Here is a 10,108-nt window from a genome sequence, read left to right as displayed (position 1 = left end):
CAATGAAATGGCGGGAGAATTTCGAAAAGAAAATAACTGTCAAATAATAATGACAGTTTAAAATAAAAATAAAACTACGCGTAAAGAGGTTTTGTAAATATGTAGTTCTAATAACTTTTTGATTCATCCTCGTATACTCAGGTCTACGGTTCCTTGAAGCTGTGAAAAAAATACAACTTCAAAGTTAACGTAAATAAAAGATACGGCTGTTTATGCAAACACGACATATTTCGACACAAAATTGATAGGATACTTCCCGTTGACCTAGAACTATGAAATTTGGCAAGTAATATTGTCTTTCACTACAAATACAGGAAAAAAATCTGAAAACAGTAAATTTGTAAAAATAAAAAAAAATAAAAAATTGATTTGTACGGAACCCTCGGTGGGCGAGTCCGACTCGACTAACGCCCAGTTGTTCCTGGAAAACGTGTTGGTAGCTTACTTCAGTAATGGTTGTAGTAGCTTACTGGCGAATAATTGCCTACAAACAAGCCCAGCACGCTTTGGTGCAATTATTCGATGTTAAAACTGTAAGCCACCATTTCGAAAATTGTACTTTTACTGTTTTGACAAAAAAAAAATCGAATTTATAAGTTTTGTTATTTCCTCGCGTGTGTTGAAAAACGTCGTATGAAACGCGTGTGCATTGGTCATTACACACATCGGCTTTATTATTGCGCGCTCGCTTATTAGGGTTGACACAACTTGACGTCCCTTTGCGTGCACGACCACAGATAAGATAATGACTTGAATTTTGACAAGCCTAATAGCCAAAAGGGATAGTACCATACATAAGAAAGGGACAGCATGATTCGTCCCTGAATCGCTGTCAAACATCGGTTTTGTAGGAAGTGTTTTTCTGTACTAGTACTATTTTTTATTCTGTGTCCAAGGATGAAAATGAGGATTACGTTTTATTAATAGTAGCTCTTCTACAAGGCCGGAAAACCGTACACAAATAACATGGTAACAATAACAGTACAATAACTACACCCTATTTGTGCAGTTCGGTGCCAAAGACTCGGTGCGGTGCTATCGGCACGCGCTCTGGCCGCAACACAGTGTAAATATGGCACCGGTATATTATCATCATATTGTGCAAATAAATTCAGATCCTTTCCAGATTTTTGCATTCTATTTTTTTATGTGAAACGTGAGTGAAATGTCTTAAAAACCCCGTAGCGGTCGGATCAAAACCTAGTAATTAAGTCGGATTCACGCTTGACTGCACATTTCTAACAGGTTTTCCTGTCATCTATAGGTAAAGAACTATTTTGTGTATTTTTCAAATTTTAGACGAACCCTAAAAACAAGAGAAAATCCGCTCGATTCTACATTTCTGATGTTCCATAAAGTTTAAATTATGCATTTAGCCTGCACCAAACTTTTAGTTTTAGAATTAAGGCTTGGAAATAGAAAAAATAAACTAATGTCTTTCTTTGTGAGTATGACCTACTGCAACAAGCCTTAAGGGGCCCACTGACTATCAGTTCGCCGGACGATATCGGCCTGTCAGTTGTTCGGAACTGTCAAATTTTTGTTCTAACTGACTGGCCGATATCGTCCGGCGGACTGAGTCAGTGGCCCCCTTAAAGGGCCCACTGATTATTAGTCCGCCGGACGATATTATCTTTGTCAGTTAAAACCAAAATTTGACAGTTCCGAACAACTGACAGGCCGATATCGTCCGGCGGACTGGTAATCAGTGGGCGCCTAAAAATTTGGTGGTTAAACTATGTGGTGGTTTGGGGGCATTTTTTTTAATTTCAAGCATTCTACTGTCACCATAAATCTAAAATTGGTGATTAAATTTGTAGATGAGAGTGATGCCAATTAAGTTATTGATAAAATTGTCAATTTGATGGTCCCGTCTGGAAACCCACTCACATTTGCCCCTTGGCAATATTAACTTGCGTTCCTCTGGTCCATCGGCTCGCGACGCTCTTGAGGTCCTCTGTGTTGGCTTTGATGTAGGTTATAAGATATTTTGATATTGCAATACACTGGTGGCACTACTCAGACTGCGCCGCAATATTCGACTAGGTGTAAACAAGCCACGGACGATGTCACGGATTGCATCGAATTTGGTCGAGCCGTCACGCCTGCGAAATACAAAGCTTATTAAGTACCTACTGTATTTGGGGTCAATTATAAATTATAAAAAAAGAAAAATTGTAGGTACGTAAGTTTATTATATTCCTCTTAGTAGTGGCACAGAATAAGTAATAGTATTATCATACAAAACGGCCACGCACCGCCCCGCCCCGATTCGAATTACCTCGCCCCGCGACAGCAGATTGACGGCCGTTTGTCGGCCGCTCAGTACTATTATTAAGCAACTTACTCACACTATGACGCATGACGCGTGTACAGACGTGATGTTCACACATAGAAACGCAAGTGATTTTTGATGTATAGCGTGTCCGCCCTGTGCCACTAGCATTTCGGCTTTGAGTATATCATTTCGGTGAAGGAAAACATCGTGAAGAAACCTGCGTGTACCTACGCATTGGCGAAGAAGTTCAAAGGTGTAGTCCCCAACCCGTATTGGGCCAGCGTGGGGACTATATCCCAACCCTTCTCGCGCATGAGAGGAGGCCTGGGCTATAACCGCGAAAATCGAAGTTCACAAATTGCGGGCATCTTTCTCTATCACTCAGTACGAGCGAGATGCATAGAAAGTAAGTTAGCGTTTATGTCAGTGCCAAACTTAGGAGTTAACTTATTATACACTAGTCAAGTAATCACTCGAGTAACAGGTAGTAGTTAAATTATAAATTGGTACGCAAACCAAGCGGACAAAGCTATGGACAAAACGAATGGAAAATTATTTTCATATCCCGAAACAACTTATTATTGATAGTTCACTCATCAATTTATCATAACGCAAGCATTCGCTTCGCTTGCTCTGTATTTCAAACAGAACCACAGACAACCACCTGTAGACACCGCTTTATCACGAGACTTTGCTTTCGTATTTTTCGTAGTAGTTCGTAAGTGTGGACTGAACGCAACTACTGGATCCTTGTGAAACGATTACCTACTGCAAGATAACAAACAGTGACTTGTAATACACCGCCGCAAGCAGCTCTGTTCAAAAATCATAATAAGTTTTTGGCAAAAATAACATTTTTGGTACAAGCTTTTATCCCTGATTGTACTTTTCTTTCCACAGGCAACAAATACTCATCCAGACAATTCTAACAACCCCAAACAATTAGTTTGCGTTGTTTTATCATAGAGTTTCCAATTTACCAAATCCCGTGATTTCGACCTCCAGTCATTGTACATGATCTATCTACTCGATAGTGATCTATAAATTGAGCACATACGTGTGAATAATGAATCAACTATGTTTCATGGACCGCAGCTACATGTCGGTACATGTTTATGGTACAAAATACATATAATATAGGTATATGTCGGAGAACGGTTCAATGTGCCATCTATCGCCTTTTTATCATGCAGTCTTTGACAAATAGTGCGAACTAGGGTGTTACGTACACCTGAGTGGCGTTCGACGCAGTTCCGCAAAGGCACAGAATAAGTAATAGTATTATCATACAGAACGGCCACGCACCGCCCCGCCCCGACTCGAGTTACCTCGCCCCGCGACAGCAGATTGTCGGCCGTTTGCCGGCCGCTCAGTACTATTTTTAAGCAACTGCCGACGTGCCGTTCTCACATAGAAACGCATCAAACGCAAGTGATTTTTGATGTATAGCGTGTCCGTCCTGTGGCCAAGGCGTCATATCATAGAGTGCGCTGTCAAAACAAATGAAATCCTGCGGGCGCAGCACGGTCGCATTTTTATCGCTTGTCACCATGCCTGTCACGTTCTAACAAGTATGTTGCGTGCGAAAGTGACTGGCGTAGTGACAGGCGATAAAAATGGAACCATGCTGCGCCCGCAGAACAATTGAAGTTATGCTGTCAATCAATCTTCAGGAGAGAACGAACGGAAGAAGATGACGGAGGTGGCGGTTCCTGGGTCTAATCCATTGGTTTGCTTTTGATAAGAAATGTAAGTGTTGTGGTTTGTAAACAGTTTGTGCAGTTAGCCTGTGAGTTGAATATTATCGTATTTCATTGAAACCCACTCACCTTCTCACCCACGATCGAAGGTTCTGATGTGCTTCCGATAATATGATACGCCCACGATTCCTGACATATATTTAAACTGATAAATAATTTATAACATGTCTGGCAAGTTGACGTAGATAATATTAAGTGGGATACACCGTGGGCCCCAAAAATGCGATAGGTATAGTATACAAGGTGTAACAAAAATAGTGGGGATCCGTTTAAGGGCATATTCGGTATCTTGTTCTGATAAGGATAAAGTTGTGGAAAAAAAATTTCGCGTCCTACATTATCAATATACTGATTGAAGCTTTCACGATTTTCTCAAACTATTATTTTGGAAAACGGTAGATCTTTGTCCGAGACCACGATGACAATGCTGTCCTAGATACGTCGGAGGTCATTTTATAACGTAATCAGAAGCGATTAAGTCCCGTTTTTGTAAATAATAACCATAAAAACATTCAAACTACATCCTAAGCTACGAGATAATGTTCGTGTACACAATAAATCAGTTTGGAACCGCTCCTTAATGTTCACGGCCGTTCCGAAACCCCCGGCACCCATTATCCTGTAATTCAGTCCGTAATCCTGTAATTCAGATGGTAATCTTGCTGAATTACGGGTTTGATAACATTTTTTCATGGGTCATATATTGTTTTGAGATAGCTAAGGGTAAGTCATTAATTAAAATGTTCTATGTAACATGCTGCCAAAGACCATTAACTATATATTAAAAAAACCGGACAAGTGCGAGTCGGACTCGCTCACCATTTTCCGATTTTTCCCAGTATTTGTAGTATTAAGGATGACTCACGCCGGGGCCGGGCCGAAGCTTTGGGAGCTTCGTTTTCTATGGAAAGCACCACATGATCACCGATCAGCCGTCATAGAAAATGACGTGTCGGACACCTCGGCCCGGACCCGGCCCGGTCTAACGTGAGTCATCCTTAAGACGATATTACTTGCCAAATTTCATAGTTATAGGTATTATGTAAAAGGAAAGAGAATTATATTCTTAGTACACTTTCAAGTGTCATGTTTGTAGCTAAATAAAAGTAATGTACTTATGACATTTAATTACGCGTTGGGGCCTATTCGTAATTACTACATAAAAAAGTTTCATAAAACTAAAACAATTCCAAGCGTTAGACACCAAAACTACTAGAATAACATCAATCAAAAAGATGTAATTAATTTAGCCTTGCCCCTTAAATATGTTGCCCGTACAAGTGAAGAATTAATGACTTGTTACATATTAAATCATGTTAATGTGCAGATGCTCTCGTCGGGCCTGGAGATACCTAAATAAGATGAAGGTTTCATAAGGTCATCGTAAATACGTAAGTTCGTAAAAGCAAAGATAGATATAACTCCGTAATAGATAGATACAGTCTAAGGAAAAAACGTGCCTCGAAAATCAAGAAAATTTTGAAAGAAAGAAAGAAAGAAAGAAAGAAAGAAAATACATTTATTTGACGCCACAACATAGTACATAAAAAAAAAAAAAAAAAAAAAAAAAGCATGCAGACAAAAAACATTTCAATTTGATTCTCGTTCAGAGGGCGTTACTAGTTTTGGCCTACAGTCGAATAGATGGCGTTGACGGTTTCGTATGTTATTTAACAATTTTAACGCATATCAGTGAAAGAACATGGGTCAAAATCATAAAAATAATTAATGCAAATAAAAAAAAATCATTTATCTATATTTAAATACATTCTATCGTATTTTTATAAATCTTCATTTTTAGTTTTAAAGTGTGTCGACAGATGGCAGTGAATTTACTGGGGTTACAAAATTTACTATGACAGTACCGCTCTAGTATAAGTTACTCTATGGTAAAAGTCAGTATACTTAGTATATATATTTTGTATGTAAAATCGCTAATAGTATTAGCTTGTATTTTATTATGCAATAGGTCCCCGGTTGGACTTTTATTGACGATTTTTTTTTCAAAATGCCTACAGCTCACGGAGCCTTTACATGGGTTCATGGGATGTGACGTGGTCTGGTAATTCAGTCATCACAAAAAAGGAATTAATAAAAAAAACCGCTCCTTTTTATTGAAGGACGTAGATATAGCTTGATATTAAGAACTCTTGATATTTATAAAGCCAATTATTTATTCACTTCTAACAACATTTCAACTTCAGCGCCACCTGCACCTGTCATAGTGACCCCGGGAGGAGAATCGTTCACCCTCACTTAATTGAGACGTCTAGACTGAGTGTCTTATCGGTGGTTGTTACAAAACGAAAGAAAATTGAATGACAATTTGCGAATAGGTGAGGCGTAATATTATTAATATGTTAACTTTTTTCACCTCAGTAGTGAGAACATATTAAAGGTTAAAATGTATTTCGAATTCGAATCGAGACGAGACCGGACCGGACCGGACCGGACCGGACTGGACCGTACCGTACCGTACCGTACCGGACCGTACCGTACCGTACCGTACCGTACCATAAACAAAAATGTAATAAAAGTATGAAGTTCATGGCCTTCACTAAATTAAAAAGCTACATTGTTTCACTCCCTGGAGTGAGGAAAGTCGCACTTTCCTCACTCCAGGGAGTGACGAAAGTAGGCTTGTTCGAGCTGCTGAGGTGAAATAGTTATTTACGATACAAGTGCGGAAAAGAGGAAATTCGAAACGAGTGGCGATAAATTAAAACACGACCGCAGGGAGTGTTTTAAATCGACACGAGTTGCGAATTACCTATTCGCACGTGTATCGTACAACGTTTTACAGTACATATGGCCCATTAAACTTTTGACATATGCACGAAAAGTGCTCTTTACGCACTAGTGCGAGAAAGTAGCACCATATGTACTGTAAATAAAATTAAAATTGCATTTAGCCGCTCCGATATTCTATTAAAGCTGGAATAAAAATATTTAATTTACGAACTTTACCCCTTCCCCTCCCCTAGAAGGTATAAAAGAAAAACTGGTGATGTTTATTTTATTTGAGTGACAACCGCACATCTGCGTAAACCGGCGCTCTGTATGCGGCCGTCCCGCATAAGTTTGCTGGGATCTTACCGCAGTTAAAAACTAACAGTATCACAACTTGATAAAGACTCGTTTTTTTTAAACTGATAGACTCAGTTAGCTTGTTGTAGCTTCATCACACGTTCATTGCCAGCGCGAGCTACGCGCTACGAGAGTAGCTGATAACACGGGAAAAATTGTATGTAGTGAAAAGAGCCTACGAAAAGAGGACAAGCCTAGCGGGTCGCTGGCAGTGAGTGCAAGTAAATAAAAGTGTTGATTACATCCAATTTTATTTTAACCTACTTTAAATAGTATCGATATGAAACTGCAGGAACATGTTAACTCGATCGTCATTCCATTCATCATCATCATCATTTTAGCCTTTAGTCGCCCACTGCTGAGCATAAGCCTCTCTTCGTGTACGCCACTTATCTCGGTCCTGGGCTAGTCTTATCCAAAAGTGCCCCGCGATTTTTCGAACGTCATCCATCCAACGAGCCAAACGGACGTCAGAAATGGCCGCAAGTCGCAACGGACGTTCCATTAATTTCCAACAGAAGAAGTATAGTGCAATGCTTTGGCTTTTTTAAACATAAAAAAATAATAATTATGGATCAATCAATCAATATGTATGCACACTGCAAAATTTCTGCAAAAAGCATAGCCAGAGTCTAATTGTATGAATTGTAATGTTTGATATAATCGCTTCGTAGCGGAAATGTGCTACGCTACGGGTGTCATGCGTAGCACACGTCAATGAAACAACGGACATCTTCACTAATGAGCTTTTATTACCACCAGAAATATACACATGCACCATAGCTCAATGCATTTCGCTTCTACTAAGTTACAATCTGTACCTACGTGAAATTATTAAGTACATATATGTATTAGGTAATAACAAATTAATTGATACGCACTAAAACATAAATCGGTACCATATTTTAAGGGTGCGGAAATAAAAGTGCCTTTGAGTTATATTTGAAAGGCTTTCAGTTAATTTTTGTATGTATTTTGTTAAACATAAAATACTGTCCAATATAATTTAACCGCGATGATGTATATTTGCAAAATATTATACAAACATGTTCCTGCACTGACAGGTTGGCTGGTCGCCTGGAAAATTGCGATGCTACGGTATTGCCAACTTCATGATATATTGATTTGTGGCTGAATGCTATATTGTCTTTGTTTAACCGACATCAACATATCAAAGGAAGTTCTCAATTCGTTTCTTTTATGTTTGTTAGGTACCTTAAAACTTCGTCATTTCTCAACCGATTCGAATCTGGTTTGATCACATATTCAATCACATTTACAATGTCTATCGAGAATTTATTTTGTTACTTTTATTTACCGACGTTTCGACACAGGTTTCACTGGTCGCGGTCGCGGCTAACTGACGTCCCAGCAAAATGTCAAAACAGAGATTTGTGTGACTACCCGACGAAGTGAATAAACTTTAATAGATATCATATATTAAAGAAAAAGTGACGAAGCCCTCCAGTGGTGAAGGCCGGATTCGAACCGGCGTCTTTAGCTATCGCGGCTAACGCCATGAACCCCTAGGCCACCTCGCTACGGCGGTACCCTTCCCAATTTCTCGACTATATTGCCATCTTAGTAAGACTAGGCCTCTCTGACCAACTCTAAGGGCAAGCAGTGCGCGCTTGCACCTATACGAATTCCTTACGGAATTGCGATATAACGAGAGAGACTGGTGCTCTATGAACAAGTTTGGGAACAAATCAAATTATTTTATTTAATATTTTGATTTGTGGTTTTTAAGTAGTTTTTACTATATATAAATTATAAACTGTAATAGATGTCATATATTAAAGAAAAAAAATGGTTAGTGTTCGCCTACGTAAGAAACACCTACATACATAAGCGAACAACTCGCGAACGCGAAGCGGGAGCGTAAGCGGCGCGGTGCGGCGGGCCCACGGCGTTCGCGTTCGCAACGAGATCGCCCACGTAGGACACTTCTAAAGGTATCAAAGGATTGATTCACCCCGCACCGCATCGCTTCGCTTCGCGTTTGCGTCTTGTTCGCCTACGTAGTACGCTGCGTAAGGGCCACTTGCAGTCCCAGGTTTGCACTAACTCGGGGTTAACCGGTTAAATCTTGAGTTACCAGTTCAATTTAACCATGTGTTAACGGTTAACTTCGAGTTAGTAGCTAACCCTGGATGGTGAAGGTAGCCCTAAAGCACTTACAAAATAAATTAACTACTTAATTAATATAAAATATACAACATCATAATTGTATGATTATTTCAGTCATCGGTTCCCGTAATTGAGGGTTATTAAATTTAATTGGTTTGGAATATTATTGCAATAAAAGCAGTCATTCCATATATTAACTGTGTATGAAGTGGATTTTAAAATAAATAATATTCATGAAATAAAACTATGAAAACGGATTATCCTATTATCCCCCGTTGACCACGAACGCTGTAAACGGTTCGAAACTTCGGGATGTATTATAAATTCAATATACGCGATATAATGCTAAATATAATGCCGGGTGCTGGTGGGGCTGCCCCGCTTCTGTAGCGCATCTTGGATGTTTGCGATGGCGCGTATGGATTGCTTTTACGCGACCATACGCAAGCGATGCTCATCCGGTCATCCCTGGTGCGCCGGGTGCTGGCCAGCCCCAACCCCATCCTGCGCTCTATTGCGGACAGGTTTGACTGTCCATACTTGAGGCACTGCTGTGAGATGCATGTTTCTTGCAGCCCATATTTTGTTTAACTTATTAATTATGTACTAACATTAGGGATAAGAATTAATATTGTAAACTAACAAATTTTATGAGTCATGTTACTTGAAATAAATAAAATTTATTATTTATTATTATTATAATCCGTTTTCATAGTTTTATTTCATGAGTAACTATCGCGGTAACCGAAGACAATATTATAAATAATAAGTAGGGAACTTGCACGTGTATCGTACAAAGTTTTACAGTATTGGCTATTTAAATTTTCAAAATAGGCACGTAAAGTGCTAATTA

Source organism: Cydia strobilella, chromosome 13 (genome assembly GCF_947568885.1).
Source record: "Cydia strobilella chromosome 13, ilCydStro3.1, whole genome shotgun sequence".
Taxonomy (NCBI): domain Eukaryota; kingdom Metazoa; phylum Arthropoda; class Insecta; order Lepidoptera; family Tortricidae; genus Cydia; species Cydia strobilella.
Note: the sequence above shows the minus strand (reverse complement) of the source record.